The sequence below is a fragment of the Hypanus sabinus genome, unplaced genomic scaffold (assembly GCF_030144855.1).
Source record: "Hypanus sabinus isolate sHypSab1 unplaced genomic scaffold, sHypSab1.hap1 scaffold_782, whole genome shotgun sequence".
Taxonomy (NCBI): domain Eukaryota; kingdom Metazoa; phylum Chordata; class Chondrichthyes; order Myliobatiformes; family Dasyatidae; genus Hypanus; species Hypanus sabinus.
In genome coordinates, this window is record NW_026781633.1 from 120,947 (window position 1) to 139,130 (window position 18,184).

Sequence of the window (18,184 nt, forward strand, 5' to 3'; positions counted from 1 at the left end):
TGCTTTGGTATCATACTACAAACTTTCTCAATGTTTCTGTTGACATGTCACTCATTAAGTGAATACCAAATCGTCAGTCCTGTTGTAGTGATTTGAACTGCTTTGTAATTTAATTAAAATTGTCATTTGATAACGTATATTGATAACTTTCAACAAAAGTAATCAGTCTATAATATTAGCTAAGCAGAGTCTGCTGTGTCACATATCGGGGAATGTTTCTGTTCTCTTGATAAAACTAGATCTATGTAAAGGCAACAAAGGAGCACATTATGAACTTTAATTAATATTGTATAATACAATAGTTGTATCTAGTCTCAATTGTAAGCCAAGCTGACACTGAGGAAATACAGCTCCAGAAATAATATTTTTATTTCTGCAAGGAGTATGTGTGTGTGGCAAATATCAAGCAGCATTTTTTGGTGCATGATTCAGAGCACACGACTGATGATAAGAGGATGTTCACCACGACATTGGAGTAAATTCCAGATGTCTCTTTCTTCTGTGCAGTAAAGGAATTAAATTTTCTGCATCCTACTATAAGTTCTGAGTTATCATAATTCGAAAACAAACAATGCTGAAAGACAAATGCAACTGTTCTATTTATATTTTCTGCCCATTACACTACCGGTGTTTTTGGCAGCAATAAAGGTCTTCCTCTCTGGTTGTGTCCAGGGCTTCCTTCATCATGTCAGTACTTCCACTTAGTTTTCTCTACTGTCTAGTATGCATTTCATGTGGAGACTCAGGAATACAGTTACACTCAGATGTAGAATTATTCTTTATTGCTTTTCCAGACCAGTTTTGATTTACCAGTCTGAATTTTTATTGCTGAACTGAAACCCTGAACGGGCAGGACCCATGGACATATCTTCGCCTGGCCGCTACTTATTGACCTGTTAGGTATGGCTGATACTACCAAGAGCTAAAGCAGAAGGCCCTGACTCCAGACAAAATAGAACTCAGTGTCATTGAGGCACATGGTCCTTCAAACCTGATGACATGTCTGTGGTCTTCTTGCTGCCCTTTATTTATTGCCATCCCTTATTTCAAGCATTGGCACAATTTAACATTCATCATAATCCACTTCCTCTTGTTCCAAACCTTTATGTGTCAGGTTTTTTTTTATCCTATTCAATATTAATCATTTGTTGTATTCCAGGTTTTAAGGTACTATGCTTTCAGTAACAAATGAATATTTCTGAACTTGTGTTGTAGATGGCGAGCTGCCCAAAAGGAACGAGCACTCCCAGCAATGATCCATCGGAAGGAATTCAGTCTGCCAGAAACTTCAGTCAGACAGACAGACTGAACGACATACTTTATGGATCCCGAAGGAAATTGGGTCTCGTTACATTCATACTAAGCAGGAATTGTGTAGAAATATAGCAATATTTAACCAGAAATAATTAAATAATTATAAATTATGCCAAGTAGAAATAATCAGTGATTCATAGTCACTTTATTTGTGACAACATTAATTCGTCATGAGCTAAGTACTGTCTCTGTTATAGTCTATTCGTTTACTCTATTAATAATTCATATTACATTTCAAGCAAGGTAAAGGTGCAGAAGGAGGCCATTCGACCCATTGAGTCTGCTCTGCCACTCCACCATGAGCTGAACTATTCTCCCATCTAGATCCAATTTCCGACTTTTTCCCCATATCCCTTGATACACTGACTAATTAGATACCTATCAATCTCCTCCTTAAGCACCTTCAATGATTGGGCCTCCACACTGTATGTGGCAACGAATTCCATAATTCCTCCACCATCTGGCTAAAAATATGTACCTTTTGCGATAATTTGATGAGAATGCCAGTAGGATAGATAAAGGGGATGCAGTGTATTTTGTATATCTGGGCGTTAAGAGGTCCTTTGACACAAGTGCCACACAGAAGGCTGCGCATTTAATTAAGAGCCCATGGTATTACAAGAATGTTACTAACATGGGTAGTACATTGGCTGATTGGTAGGAGGCAGCGAGTGGGAATAAATGGATCCTGTTCTGGTTGGCTGCCAGTGGCTAGTGGTGATCCGCAGGGTTCCTATGGGGCCACTTACTTTTATGCTGTATATGATGACTTAGATGAAGGAATAGATGGCTTTCCTGCCAGGTTTGCAGATATTAGGAATATTGGTGGAGGGACATGAAATGTTGAGGAAACAGATATTATAGAAACATAGAAACACGGAACTACTGCACAATACAGGCCCTCCAGCCTACAAAGCTGTGCCGAACATGTCCTTACCTTAGAAATTTTGCATTATGCCGATGACCTTTTGCTTTATATTCCTAATGTTGAGACTTTATTAGCTATCGTACATTCTTTTGTCTCCAGTTTTAGTCAGTATTCAGGATAAGAGTGAACTTATTCTATTGAATCATTTAGTATCAATTAATACTAACCTTCCTTTTAAAATTGTAAGAAATAAACTTACTTATTTGGATGGAACAATTACTAAGAACCATAAATAGTTATTTAAAGAAAATTTGGGCCTGGGACCCCAAGATCCCTCTGATCCTCCTCACTGCCAAGAGTCTAGGCATTAACTCTACATTCTGCCATCATATTTGACCTACCAAAATGAACCAGGCCACACTTATCTGGGTTGAACTCCATCTACCATTTCTCAGCCCAGTTTTGCATCTTATTAATGCCTCATCTCATTAAATTACCTCGTCTCAGTCATTTATAAAAATCACGAAGAGTTGGAGTCCCAGAATAGATCCCTGAGGCACAACACTGGACTCTGGCCTCCATGCAGAATATGACCCGTCTCCAAGCACATTTTGCCTTCTTGGGGTAAGTCAGTTCAGGATCCACAAAGCAGTGTCTCCTTGGATCCCATGTATCCTTACTTTCTCATGGGGTTGAGGAGGAGATAAAACAAAGGATCATCAGTGATTGAATGGCAGAGCTGATTCAATGGGCCAGATTATCTCATTCTGCTCTTATGTCATATGGTCTTAAATAAGTACGTCTAAAATTAATTATTTATAATAATTTTGTGTTTAATGGGGACAATCTCAAGAGCACAGATATTAGGTATGGTGAATAAATGTTGCCAATATCAGTAGTAACCACTTCCAGTCTTACAATAAATGCTAATGAAGAACACATTGTTTGTATGCTTCATTGATTGTTAATTATTATTACAAGTGTTGCACTATTTCACATTTCTTTAACACACATTATACAGTGTTGAACTTCTATTGGCTGGAACTTTTGGTAGTGACACTAAGTTTCTGACCTTGTGCTGTTGATCAGATTTAACCCAGATGCTCACTGTAACTTGCGGAGAAGATATTCCTGATGTCACTTTCAGGGTCTATGGTGCAGCTGTCTGAAAAAAATGAACAGCACAAATGTCATTATTGTAATCGACATACGGCAACATACATCATCTCCAATATCTATATGATTTTCACTCCAATGGAAGAACTGCAGGAACGAGACTGCAGGATTTTCTGGGATTTGAAATCAGATGGTGTCATTCTCGTAAATGCTTATGTAGTGTTCTCGCACAGCTGTAAAATAACTCTGAACTAAACACCAAGCATAAACCAATCAATGAGGCGGTCCCAGTAAGATTAACCATTTAATGTTCACTCTTCCACATTAAGGTATGGTGAAAACTGTTGATAAAACAATACAAAAAACATACTGTATTTGTTTCCTTCTTGACATCACATTTACATCATAAACACTTGCAAAAGTAAAACGACAACAACAATCTTACATTGAAGTGCAACATACAGTCAGAATCTACCCATGCCATTGACTGGCTTTAAATACATTTCAACACAAACTATCCGCAACGCTTTAAATAACAAAAAACATAAACTTTATCAATCATCATTACTTTTAACAGAATCAGCGTTAACATTTTTAATTCAACATATCGATTATCTCATGAACTTAGGGCGTTGATTCACTAATGTTTCTCGTGCGTAGAAAGAAAACTTTTCTCGCGCTGATACTGTACACATAAGCCCCCTCCTTCCTGTTTCTCCAAACCGGTATTCTCCCACAACACACGGCGAAACCGGGAGTGACGTCATCGCATGCCGCTATATATCACAGAAAACGAATTTACTTTAAACAACCTTAACTTTAACTAGAAAATGATAACAAACAAATTACTAAAGCAAAAGTATAATAAACTAAACAAATGCCTTAAAGGCAACACAGCTTAAGATCTCAAATGACTGCTCCGAAGATAAAATAATTGGTTATTTGGGGAAAGAAACAAGTATATATAATAAAGTTATTACGAACTCCGTGGAGCATGTGGGGATCTTCAGATATACAGGCACTCTCGCTTTCTTTCTTTTTTTTCATTTTCTTTTTTTCTGTAGGGTTGTTAGAGGGGAGGGGCTAAGGGTATATTTGTTTTTCTTTCTGTAATTATTTGAAAACGCAATAAAAACGTTTTAAAAAGAGGATCATTAAAAAAGGTCATTTAGTACAGAGTTATGGAAAAACTTCTTCTCCAAGAGAGTTGTGGGGGTCTGGAATGCACTGCCTCGGAAGGTAGTGGAGGCTTTCAAGGAGCTAAATAGGTATCTTATTGATAGGGGAATCAAGGGATTAGGGGACAAGGCAGGAACAGGGTATTGATAGTAATTGATCAGGCATGATCTCAAAATGGCGGTGCAGGCTCGAAGGGCTGAATGGTCTACTTCTACACCTATTGTCTATTGTCACAGGCGTAACACTGACATGATGAAGGAAGCCCTGAACACAGCCAAAGAAGGAAGACCTTTATTGCTGCCAAAACACCAGTAGTGTAATGGGCAGAAAATTTAAATAAAACAGTTGCACCTGAACTTTTAGCATTGCTCATTTTCGAATTATGATAACTCAGAACCTGTAGTAGGATGCAGCAAATTGAAGTCCTTTACTATACAGGAGAAGGAGACATCTGGAGTTTACTCCAGTGTCATGGTGAGCATCCTCTTATCATCAGTCGATGCTCTGAAGCATGTACCAGGAAATGTCGACGGATATTTGCCACACACACACATGCTCCTTGTAGAAATAAAAATCATATTTCTGGAGCTGTATTTCCACAGCGTCAGTCTGGCTTACAATTGAGACTGGATACAATTGGAAAGGACGGTGAGTTGTTTCCTCTGGAGCACCATAGCCTGAGGGGAATTCCGATGAAGATTTATAAGTTTAAAAGAGGCATAGATAGAGTAGACAGGGAGTATCTGATTCCCGGGGTTGAAATGTCAAATACCAAAGGGCAGGCATTTACAGTGAGAAGGCGTGTGTTCAAAGGGCATGTGATGGGTAGGGTTTTATTTATTCAGAGAGTGGTGGATCACTGGAATGCACAGTTCTTAATAGATCTTAACAGACCTTTACTTCTAACAAACCACAAAGTCACCTATTGTGTCGTGGGAATCTGATTCTCAGACTTTCGCTCATATTTGAATTGACAATTAACAAAGAATTGTGAAGTCAACTTGCTGCTCAGTTATCTCAGACCATTGACTTTTTGCCCATGGAAGAATTCCTCAACGTGTTTTCCGGAGTTCGGGTATGAGGACAGATGACACATAATAGTTGAGTGAATGACACACACTGATCCTCATGGAGGAATCAGAAATGCAGTGAGGGAGCTATTTTAAGATCCTGGGTGCCAGTATGTCCGAGAGCTAACCTGGACCCAAAATATTGATACAGCTGTAAAAAAGGTGTGACGGCGGCTATATTTCAATAGGAATTTGAGGAGATTTGGAATGTCACCAAAAACGGTATGCTTTCTTGGAAGCTTGACAAAATTTGAATTATTATCTGAAACGTTGATTAATTTCTACAGATGTCTGTTAGAGAGTTTATTGACGAGTTTCATCTTGGCCTGATATGGAAGCATCAATGCCATTGTACGGAAAAGCCTGTAATAAGTACTAAATATGGCCCAGTCCGTCATTGGTGAACCTCACCCACCATTGAATACAGGAAAGTATTCGGCACCAGTTCTCACTATTTAGTTTGACCAGTCAGCTCCTCAGAAAATATTTCCAAAATATTACCCCGTCCACCTCCCACCCCTCTTGTGCATCAATCAAAGTATCTTCTCGGTGAATAAACCCTGAACTATCATGGGAACATTTCCATTACAAGACCTACACGATTTTGTATAACTGTCCGTGAGTAAAGTCTCGTGGGAAATCGTAATTGACAATGTTTTCAGCACTCTTGGGGATGCCTGCCTCAAGTGACATTCATCTATTTTGTCTAGTCAAACCAATCTCCCATTCATTACTATTCCAGCCAATTAACTTCTGAAAATATATACTCATGATGGCAAATCGACTTTATTGCATATGACATGACTTAAGGTAGATCTAATGCATAATCTATATTCTGTGTGCTGTCTGTCCCTTCATCTTTGTGATGTTGCTGCATGCAAATTTTCCTTGGTACTGAATCCGTACCTCACTCAACTTATGATAATAAGAATAAACTCAATTTGACTTGGAAAAATTAATGTTTTTTTATTGCATTTCAGTATGTTCATTATATCAAAAAATAGATGTTTGACTTTAAATAAAATGTTGTTTGGAATATTAATGATCTGACACATTTGATTTAGTCAAAGCCCAAAGCATCATTGAGGATCCCTGGCACATATCTCCCAATCTCTTTGACCTATAATCATCGGGAAGGAGGCACTGGAGCTTGAGGACTATGACTGCTAGACTGGGTAATAGGCTTCTTCCATTAGGTTACAAAACCAATGAATGCCCTGCCACAACCGACCTCTCATCACAGGACAGTGAGCTCTCTACTGTTAGTTGTTTTTTTAATGTGCTGCACACTGCATGCATTGTGAGTTATATTTTATGCACTTATTTTTGACAATATTTAGTTTTACGTGCTTTGTGCGATCAATGATCTGTGGTTGGAGCAAGTTGCAGAGGAATGTTGTTTCGTTTGGTTAAAGAAGTGGAGCTAAGACAATCCTACCTGTGAAGAAATTCCCTCTGCATTACTGTTTAATCTGATATCAAGTCGTCTGACCCCTCGGGCTTTGGAAAACTCAGTGTTAACAATCAGCAGGAGAAACACCAGGACGACCAGTGTTTTTTGGAAGGCCATTATCTGGAGGAAGGTATCTCACTTTTGATAGCTCTGGTAAAGAGAAATGAAGGACATTGAAAGCTTATGGATATTGGAAGACCTAGATAGAGTTGAAGTAGAGAGGATGTATTTTGTGGTGGGGGAGTTTGGGACCAGACGGTACAGCATTGGAGTAGAAGTATGTCCCTTTACAACAGGGATGAGGAGGAATTTCTCGAGCCAGAAGGTGGTGAATCTGTGGAATTGCTTGCCACAGACAGCTGTGAAGCTATGTAATTGGGGATGGATAAAGCGGAGGTTGATAGATTATTCATTAATATGTTTGTGATAGGTTCCGGAGCAGGGGAAGCAAATGGGGTTGAGAGGGATAATAAATCATCCAAAATGGAATGATGGGCAGACCCGTTGGTTCTAAATGGCCTAATTCTGCTCCTATGACTTTTGGAAACTACAAATTGAGAGGGAGGATATTTCAGAAAACTGAGAATACAGGTAAAATGAATACAGACATACTACTATATGACAAGAATGACTTATCTTTGGATAGCTGGGACAGTAAATCAGATCAGTTTTAAAGGCAATACTGTATTTTTTCTAGTTTAAGTTGTGTGTGTTCAACAATAGGCTATAGTATATCTGGGCTGAATTCGGTTCCCACATATTGTCTTGTACAATCAGACACTGTCACTGAAGTTAATAGATTATCTGCAGAAGTACAGACTCTGGTAGCCTTGAAGACAACTTTGGGACACCTTTCAATTGTAGATAGAATAATATTAAAATTACTATTCTCTTCTTTAATCACAGAGAGTATGAATTTAGATTCCATTCAGTATGAGCTGCAAGTTCCTGTACTGCTGCCTTTGCTGAGCTGATTGTTTTCCATTTCCCTAAAGTTGTTTCTATGCTGAGTTCTTAACAGTGTCAAGAGTGACAAGGTGGTGTGATTATTTCCTTGAGGCTATAGCGTGGGTTTGAGGTCCAATCGAGTGAACAGTTCAAATTCTAGGATGCTATTTCAATGCCATCCTGAATGAATCCAGGCAGATATGTTAAAGCCTCTTGAGTGATTTCCATATACCTTGGAAAAGATGAGCAAGTTCTCCCTGGTTTTGAGTCATTTTCCTTTCTATCAGGGCATAACATTGCTGCATGTGTGAGGTTGGTTGCTGTGTTTCCAATTTATCAGAAACTCTACTTCTAAAATACCTCAATGACAGAGAAATGGTTCAGGACAGCCCAAGCAGAGCATAATACATTCAGTGGCCACTTTATTAGGAACACCCGTACATCCCATTACACTTGTTAGTGCCGATATCTCATCATCCAATATTGTCGATGAAACTTAATGCATAAAAGCATGCAAGAATGGTCAAGAGATTCATTTGTTCTTGAGACCAAACAACAACATGGGAGAGAAATGAGATCTTAGTGACTTTGACCATGGATTGATCATTTGTACCAGGCAAGGTGGATTGAGAATATCAGAGCCTTCAGCGACTTTCATGTACAAGTGTTTAAAGCGTTTAAAGATAAGTCATTTGATCATTGGCAGTTCTATCAGTGAAAACGTTTGTTTCTGTGATATGTCAGACTGTTTAAGCTGACAGAAAGGTGCTATTAAATTACCACATGTTAAATCAATGGTGTGCAGAAGAACATCTCATGAACAGGGAATGACGAAACTAATTTAACGTCATTGCTGCTTGTGTGGTTTAAGAGCCAAAATGTCTAATGATATTGTGAGAGATTTAAAATACTAAATGGAATCTTTACCTTGAGTTTAGAAATAGCAAATTGTAAATCGCAAAGGATTTAACCAACAGCTACAAGGTAACTGTCAAATGGGCCAGTTTGCTATGAAAATGCTTTGAGAACAAAGGAGAACATAGAACAATGAAGAGTACAGCACAACAGCAGGCCATTAGGGCCACAATGTTGTGATGAACTAGCTATAAAGCAAATCAAAAACACCCAAACACTAATCCTTCCTGCCTATACCATGTCCATACCCTCCATCTTCCTGTAATCCTCTATCAGATCACCCCTCAGCCTTTGGAGCTCCAGTGGAAACAACATTTTATTACGCCTCCTGTGATAGCGCACACCCTCTAAATGAAGCAGCATCCTGGTAAACATATTCTTCACCCTCTCCAAAGCCTCCACATCCTTCCAAGTGTGGGGCGACCAGTACTGTATGCAGTCATCCAGATGTGGCCCAACAAGAGTCTTACAAAGTAGGAACATGACTATTGAGCTAAATGCTTCGAATAATAAATGCAAGCATGTTGTAAGCCTATTTCAAAACAACATACCATCTTGTGTAGCTACTTACAAATAGCAATGAACTAGGATGCCATGATCTCTCTGCTCAGCAACACCAAAGGACCTTGCCCATAACAGTGTTCTGTCTTGCGTTTGCCTTACTGAGGTGCAATTCGTCACATTTATCTGGGTCAAATTCCATTTGCCATTTCCCAGCCTATATCTGCAATTGATCTACATTTTGCTGTATTTATTGCCAGTCCTCCACACTATCCACAGCTCTATCAATTGTTTCATCATCTTCCAATTTACCAATGAAGCCATCTACATTTAATGCTTGACAATAATTATTTCTGAAAGACTCAGAAAAATCAGATGTACCTGTAACAAAGAAATGGAAGTTGCTTTCTTTGAGCTGCTGTATCAGATTTAGGTGGTTGTCCCCTATATATTGTGATTCAGGGAGGGGAGGAACCTCAAGTGGAGTATTTTGCAATGGCGCAAATAGTTTCTATTTGGATAGACATGTTTGTGAGGAGTAATCAATGCACTGTGACTATGAACAATCAGTTCATATCTGAGTGTATTCAAATGGGGATTTTATATCCTCACTGTGCCTGGAGATGAAATCCACATATTTACAGATCAAAGTGAACACTCTTACTGTCAGGAGAAGTAAGTAGTAAGAAGTAATGTTTTCTTTTCTTCTTGACCAGCCTTTGTACACCAGAGTTTCTGCACACTACCATCACTTCCGTGTCTCATTGGAACGTAACTATTGCAGAACTTCACTCAAGTATTCCCTGAACATTTGCCTTACTTCCGTACTTTTCCTTGAGAGCATTTGTTTCCAATTTCCTGCCTGATAGCCTCATAATCCCCCTTATTCCAATTAAATGCTTTTCTAACTTGTCTGCTCCGATATCTCTCCAATGATATTGTAAAGGAGACAGGATTATATTCACTATCTTCAAAATGCTCTCCTACTGAGAGATCTGACACCTGACCAAGTTCATTTCCCAATACCAAATCAAGTGCAGCCTCTCCTCTTGTAGGCTTAACTACGTATTGTGTCAAGAAGCCTTCCAGAACACACCTAACAAGCTCCACCTCATAAAAACCCTTGCTCTAGAGAGATGCTAATCTATATTTGGCAAATTAAAATTTCCCATCATGACAACTCTGTTATTCTTACACCTTTCCGGAATCTGTTTCCCTATCTGCTCCTCGATATTGCTGGTAATATAGGCTCTGCCCTTCTCCATTGACTGTTTTGGGTGATTTTCACTGATTTTGAAGGGCCGTGCCACACACAGCCAGACTGTTGCAATACAATGCTCTCCTCTAAGGTATGAGCAGAATGGTGGGTAAATATTCGATGGAGCAGAAACAAGTGGGGTCAGCAAAAAGGAGGCTCTAGATGTGATGGAGGCTCGAGTTGATGGGGAGTAGAAAGATGGAACCAGAGCAGGAGGATGAGGCTACAAATGAAAGTTCAGCAACATCTGGAAACTGATTGACTGAAAAAAAAGAGGTTTATGTTTGCAAAATGCTGGCGGGTCTCAGTAGCCCCAGCAGCATCTATGCAGAGGAATAAATCGTGAATATTATGGGCCCAAACACTTCATCCTACCTAGACTGTTTATTTCTCTGCTGAGATGCTGCCTGACTTGCTGAGCTCCTGCAGTACTTTGTGTGTTACTTTGCAGTTTATTCTCAGCATCTGCCGAACCTCGAGTCTCATATCTGCAGTGGGACTTTGACAGTTGTCATACAGAATGCCTGTTGACATTGAGTAATAAAGAGGAGAAAATCTGCAGTTATTGAAATCCAAGAACACACAAAATACTAGAGAAACTCAGCAGGCCAGGCAGCATCTGTGGATAAAGTACAGTTTACATTTTGGGCCAAGATTCTTCAGTAGGACTGGGGAACAAACAATGAGGAGTAAATTTAAAGGTGGGGGAGGGGGAGAGAAACACAAAGTGATAACTGGAACTGGGAGAGTGAGAGATGAAGTAAGGAGCTGGGAAGTTCATTGGTGAAAGAGCTACAGGGCTGGAGAAGGGCAAGTCTGATAGGAGAGAACAGAAGGCCGTGGAAGAAAGAAAAGTGGGGGTGGGAGAAACACCCGAGGGAGGTGATGGGCAGGCGACAAGAGGGAAAAGTGGATGGGGAATGATGAGGGAGGGGAGGCATGACCGGAAGATCAAGAAATCGATGTTCATGCCATCAGATTGGAGGCTGACCAGCAAGAATACAAGGTGTTGTTCCTCCTACCTGAATGTGGCCTCATCGCGACAATATAGGAGGCGATGGATTGACATTTCCACTGACTATATTGTTTCTGGAAGCTTGCTGTGTTGAAGTAGATGCTGAGATTTCTGCATAAAAACATTGACTGCTTTTGGGACATGTGCTGTTGAACCAGCAGTTGTCCCCTCAAACTAATCCAGTATATTAACAACAACATGTCCCCTCCCTTTTCCAAAATATAATTCAACCACTCTAATACCATATATCCCATATGTTTACACAAATGGGACATCAGGAATATTGGTCTATAACTAGGAGGATCCAACAGGGGTTTACCAGGATCCTGAATAGACACTACAATTGCAATTTTCCATGAGGAGGGAAGATGGCCTGAATGCCAAATAGGATTCAAAAATGTAATATTATCTCCAAAGAGCTCTGGCCATACGTTTAAACATGCAATAACTTATATCATCCTTTCCTGGAGCCGTCAGCCCTGTATTAATAATCGTTTTCCTAAATTCACACAAATAAAACTCTACATCACTGTCATTGCTACAGCAGGTTTCCAACACGTCTGGGTATTCACTTAACAGCTTATCCCTACATTGTTTAGTCTCTTCATTATTTTGATTATGAGTTACAGCAAATGACCAAGCCAGTAACTAAACCCTCTCTGTTTCAGTCACAATTGTATCACCTTCTTTAATCAATACTGGGAACCCTATGAATCCCTCACCCCCACTTTCTTAATCATTCCCCTAACACCTCCAAGTTTAATAGTCCTTCGAATTCTAGCACAATATGACCTCTAGTAAATATTTTTCACAACCTTCATTACTTTCCTCACCACGGCCTGTGACCTGTTACACTTAATAAGATCACGCGGACAGTGATACTTCTTAACTTTCCAAAATGCCACATTTTTCTCAATAATTGCCTCTGCACACTCCTCCGTCCACCATGGTACAGCTTTTCTCCTATTAATGCACTTTTTAATATGAGTCTCTTCCAGCAAATTTGAGGAATAACGTGACAACCTTTCTTTGCAGAAATCGACATCATGCTCACCATTCCATCCACACAGATGTTCCATTCATCACATAAAACATTAAAACTTCTCCAATTTGCTTTACCGAAATTCCACCTCCTCAAAGTGGCATCTTGGTCTAAACCCAGGCTTATAAATAGAGGAAAATGATCACTCCCCAATGTTTCATCTCCCATGACATACCACCCACTCACTGCAGCATGAATGTTTGAAACCAAAGTTAAATTTACAGCAATTTCAGAACTATTATGGACATTAAATCTCATAACTCTCCAACCAGTTAGACACAGTGAAATATCTAAAACTCTTCTGCATTTCAAACCAGCACCATCATTCTGAGAATAAGCCCACAGTTAAGTCTATGCATTAAAATCCCCAACCATACAACCCTTAGTGAGCTGGAGCTACATATACTCTAACACATCAATCGAAAGCTTTCCACCATGGTTATAATAATATACCTCTTTAATGTCGCTCCATGTTGAATCAAATACTTCTACAAGTGTCTCATACATTTCATTCACATCCACAACTGTACGCCTTCTCCCTTTCTGTATAAAATTTGCAATAGCACCTTCTCTACCAAATAATCCATCACGCCTTATTACAATATAATCCTGGAAGGAAGAATTTAAATGTGGGAAACCAGGTTTCCTGAATGCATACAACGTCAGATAAATTTGATAAATCAGAAATAAACTTGGAGTCTTGACCGTGAAAAATTCTGGCTTCCGGAAATATGCGTATTCTCCCTTCATATACAGTCTGGAGAAATGTAGCGGGACGTTTATGATTGGTGAAACAGATTTAAACTAAGTGTAGTTAATATTGCCACGGTGTCTGGAGATTTAGTTCACCGATTTCTTTCAATTGATAAATGTTCGCGGACGGTCATTGTGTAAACTCAAGTCAGTTTACCAGCGGATGGCCCTTCAGAAAGTGAAGCTTTAACAAATACAGTGCGAACAAACCGTGAGTGTTCAGCTCTCGTGTTGGAATGGGGTTAAGAGAAGTAACCAAAATGGGCCAAAACTCAAAGAACCGCATTCTCCACGGTAATTAAAACAGAAGCAACAATTAGTGTCTTCTTCAGAGAAACCTGATGACCGAGAGGAAATGACAGCGAAGGGGTGCGTCACGATTCCGTGCCTGTGCAGTACGCAGGAATGTAACAGAGAAATCGGGATTCTGCTGAATAGTGGACAGCAATTTCTGAGTAACGGAGATAAGATTCTGAATGAGCGCATCATAAAGCAATTTTCAAACTTACCTCAAGTCCATTTCTCAATATTTTGTAACTCTTTTAATGAAACCGTGAGTGGCTCTTAAAAGATCCTTTGATTTTCCCGTTTGTTTTGTCAGTAAACTTGTCTTCAGTTGGAGCTGGTGTACTTGGTCATCGCCATTTTCCCTTCGGACACGGCGTGCTTGGCCAGCTCCCCGGGCAGCAGCAGGCGCACGGCGGTCTGGATCTCCCGGGAGCTGATGGTGGACCGCTTGTTGTAGTCGGCCAGGCGGTAAGCCTCACCCGCGATGCGCTCGAAGATATCGTTCACGAATGAATTCATGATGCTCATGGCCTTGGAGGAGATGCCGGTGTCGGGGTGAACCTGCTTCATCACTTTGTAACTCTCCTTCCTCGACCTCTTGCCAGACTTGCTCGCCGGTTTGGACGGAGCTTTCTTGGCGCCCTTCTTGGGAGCGGGTTTCGGTGGATCAGGCACTTCCCCGTCGGTTTCAAACACAATAATAATCAGAAACTGTTCGGAGCTCGGACTAAATGGGCAGCGCACAAAATGGTATGTTAATTAGAATGGCGACGCTGAGCATTCCGATTGGCTGCTTGGAGAAAGGAATCACCAAGCGGAACGCTGGGGGATGGGAAGCGGCACCAATGTGTGACGGTTCGCGCTGCGTTTAATACAGGAGGAAGGACAGAGGGCAGAGACAGGCGGGGGTGCGGGCTGCAATTGAAAAGGGAAACGCAAATTTCAAAAGCAGTACGAAAATAAAATTAGATGAAATATTGTAAAATTAAACACGAAGACGTTCAGTTCATGACACAGGGCAGCAGGAGAGCGAAGGAGAGATTTGGACATTTCAAAGTCAAGTTCAAATCGAGTTTATTTATGCACACAGGAGAAAGGAACAACGGATTTGTAGCAGCATCACAGACACATTTCATCAGACACAACATTGACAAGAAACACTGGAATTATATATGAATTATACCAACATATTCAAATAGACAGAGGACTATCAGAACAAAATCAAAATAACAAAGAGATTATGCGGGCAGTCGGAGAATCACCCCTCTTGTGCTTCTTCATCTCGTCACTCTCGATTCAGTCTCATGCAACGCTGCCACATTGATCCGGCCCATGCCTTCATCCACCAGGTCCAACACTTGCCTTTGTTGGATCTTACTCCTCCGTACACTCGGCTTCGGGTTTGTGGGTGTGTGGCCAGGGTTAGAAGCGGTGGGTGCCCCTTCTTAGGATTGGGTTTGAGGGTAGGGCTGGTGGATGTATATGTGAGGCTGGAAGAGATAAAGCTGTGGAGTTTAGTATGGTGAGATATGTGGGACTATGGTGGATAGGGTAGTGTAGTGCAGCCACTTTAATCTAGCCGATGCCTTTCATTAACGTGGCCTGACTCCCACTTGGCTTAAAGAACCGGGTGTGCAAAGGGACACATCATCAGTACTGCAACCTGGGGTCATTGGGGGTTTCGGGTCGTTAATCATGAGACTCTCTTACCCAGGTGACCGAGCCAGGGTTGATCAGACCCAGCTTGTGTTTATCCCATGGACCAAGATAATCAGAGGCACTGTAATTCTGCAAGTTGTGGGTAGTTTCGAACTTGTTACTTGGCTGTATTTTGACCATTTGGAGAGTACAATATTCTGAGGCCTTGTAATCAGGCTTTACCTCCTCGTAAGGTTCCACTTTCCTGCTTTAAATTTACATCTGTCTTTATTTTGCATCTGTGTGCCTGGGATTGCATGGGTTAATGATTGAGGTTTGCAGATTTGTCCATTATTCCAAAATACAAAAATCTCTGAAATCCAGAACCTTTTCTGCTGACATGACGTCACAAATGGTGAATTTTACCAGGATTAAATGGCTTGTCATATGAAAAGCGTTTCCTAGCTCTGGGCCTCTCTTCCCCGTGACGTTGGAGAAAGAAGGGTTGCCGAATTGAAACCTATCAAATAGTGGAAGAGCTTGATTGAGTGGATGTGGAGAGGATTTTTCCTGTGGTGGGAGTGTCTAAAGCCAGACCACACAGCTTCAAAATAGAATATCCTTTCAGAATGGAGAGGAGGAGGAATTCCTTCAGCCAGAGAGTGGTGAATCGGTGGAGTTTTTTGCAACAGGCAGCAGGAGAGGCCAAATCACTGGGTGTAGGCAGAGATTCATAGATTCTTTAGTGGTCAGGGCATAAAGGGATACAAGGGCAGATAAGAGGTAAGAGGATAAATTGATCAGTGATGATGAAATGGCAGAGCAGGCTCGATGGGCGAAATGGCTGAATTCTGCTCCTATATCTTATGGTCTTATGGACTGAGTGACGAAAACTCTCCCAGAGACTGGTGATCTCAGCTTTGACACAACCCAGCACCTGAGGCTCCAGATTACTTATCCAGCGAATACAGAAGTTCTTCATTTTCTGATTAAAAAGATATAATTCCATTTCCATCTTGAATGCATGTCACCGCAATCTGATGTAAAAGAGTAATGATGCTTTGGGCTGAGAACCTTCACACTGTGATCTGATGGAAGGGTCTTGGCCCGAAGTGTTAACTGTTTACTCTTTGGCATACAGGCTGCCTGTCCTCATGAGTTCCACCAGCATCTTGTGTTGCTTTGGATTTCCAGCATCAGCAGATTCTCTCGTGTTTGCGATTTACACCTCATTCTGAGGGTATTTTCCTCAATTATGGAACTCTCATTCAGGGGAAAGATCCTCCTTGCCTACTGTCTGTCACATCCTGAAAGAATCTAACAGATTTCCTCGTTTTCTCATTAAGTGCAAGGAATACAGACCCAGCCCACTCACTGTCCTTTCACATAACCAACCCTCCATCCTTGGAACCAGCCCAGTCAGTGTGGGGAACAGTCACTGCACTCCCTCTATTGCAGGGATATCCTTCCTGAGGAAGTGTGACCAAACACGGTCACTACATTCAAGGTGTGCTCTCACCAGGACCCTATAGAATCCACTGAGATATCTGTACCCCTCTTCTCCACTCCTCCTGATCACAGGACAAAATACTGTTTGCCCCTCTCATTACTTGTTGTATCTGCATGTTAACTCAAGTGATTTGTTTACAATGACACCCAGGTCCCTTTGAACATCCCCATGTGGAAATGACTCTTACAGTTTGTTCCTGGGAATAGGTGATCTCACTTTTCCCCACATTCTTTTCCATCCGCCCCATCCTCAACCATTCACTCTCCTCTCTACATCCCCCAAACCTTCTCACTACTGACACTGTCCGTTCCGCTCTGCGAGAGCAACAGACGTTGTCACTGAGTCGTGCAGCACAGAAACAGGCCCTTCAGCCCAACACATCCATGCTGACAAAGTGGACAAACAAAACCATTCTCAGTTACCTACATTTGGCCCATGTCCCTGTGAAACTTCCCTCTCTACAGTGCAAGAGATATTGCAATGGTGCCCACCTATATCATCACTGGCGGTAGTTTGTTACAAGTAAATAGCGCATTCTGTGTACAAAACCTGCTCCTCATGGTCCCATTTAAATCTTCCCTCTCTCACTTTATACCTGGAATCTCTAGCGTCCAACTCCATGACCCTGGAGATAACAGATTCACTACTGAACATATCAATGTCTGCCATTATGTTATCAACCTCTCTAATGTCACATACACTCTGATGAGGAATTTCCAGCCTATCTAGCCTCCTGTTAAATCCATTTTGCACCCTCTCCAGTTTAATGTCACCCTCTGCTCACAGGGCAACTATAAATGTACGTCATTCTCCCGATGAATGCTGGTGTGGCAAACACCTTCTTCACCGTCCTGCCTACCTGTGTTTACACTTTGAAGGAATTCGATATCTGCACCCCGATATCTCTGTTTTACAGCACTCCCAGGGACCGACCATTCCCCACGGCAGTTCTGCCCTGGTTCGTGAATGACAATGGAACATCTCTTGTTCTTGTTTGCAGGCTCGAAGGGCAGAATGGACTACTCCTGCACCTATTTTCCATGTTTCTATCTCACATTCCTCAAATCACTGAGCTCATTGATCACCGTCCTGTTGTATTGCTAGTTACATTTTTTCACTCTTTAAAGGGATCTGCATATTTGCTGAGCCGGGCATTGACATTGTCAGCCGAGTCTTTAATGATTGAACTGCAGCAGCAGACCTGACTCAGCTCCCAGGCTTTTCCTTCCAGTGATACACGCACAGTGCTGGGGGAACTCAGCAGGCCAGGCAGCATCTGTGAGAAACAGTAAATAGCCGACGTTTCAGGCCGAGAC

The 18,184-nt window shown here is 41.2% G+C and overlaps 2 long non-coding RNA genes across 3 annotated transcripts in view; one reads left to right on the forward strand and one right to left on the reverse strand.

The window, feature by feature from the left end:
• Positions 1 to 3,241, forward strand: part of LOC132390136 (uncharacterized) — a 68,864-nt gene extending 65,623 nt beyond the window's left edge. Inside the window, exon 4 of the long non-coding RNA XR_009510798.1 lies at positions 1,216 to 3,241. This is a non-coding gene — a long non-coding RNA (uncharacterized LOC132390136). The remainder of the gene's footprint in view (positions 1 to 1,215) is intronic.
• The window catches only part of LOC132390135 (uncharacterized), a 74,815-nt gene extending 60,415 nt beyond the window's left edge, over positions 1 to 14,400 (reverse strand). The window contains exons 1-2 of one of the 2 annotated variants that reach the window (XR_009510797.1): positions 6,986 to 7,081; positions 3,255 to 3,347 (exon numbers count right to left, since the gene is read on the reverse strand). This is a non-coding gene — a long non-coding RNA (uncharacterized LOC132390135). Of the gene's footprint in view, positions 1 to 3,254; positions 3,348 to 6,985; positions 7,082 to 13,941 lie in introns of those variants that run through there. The other variant, XR_009510796.1, reaches the window with a different exon arrangement.
• Positions 14,401 to 18,184: the final 3,784 nt, after the last annotated feature.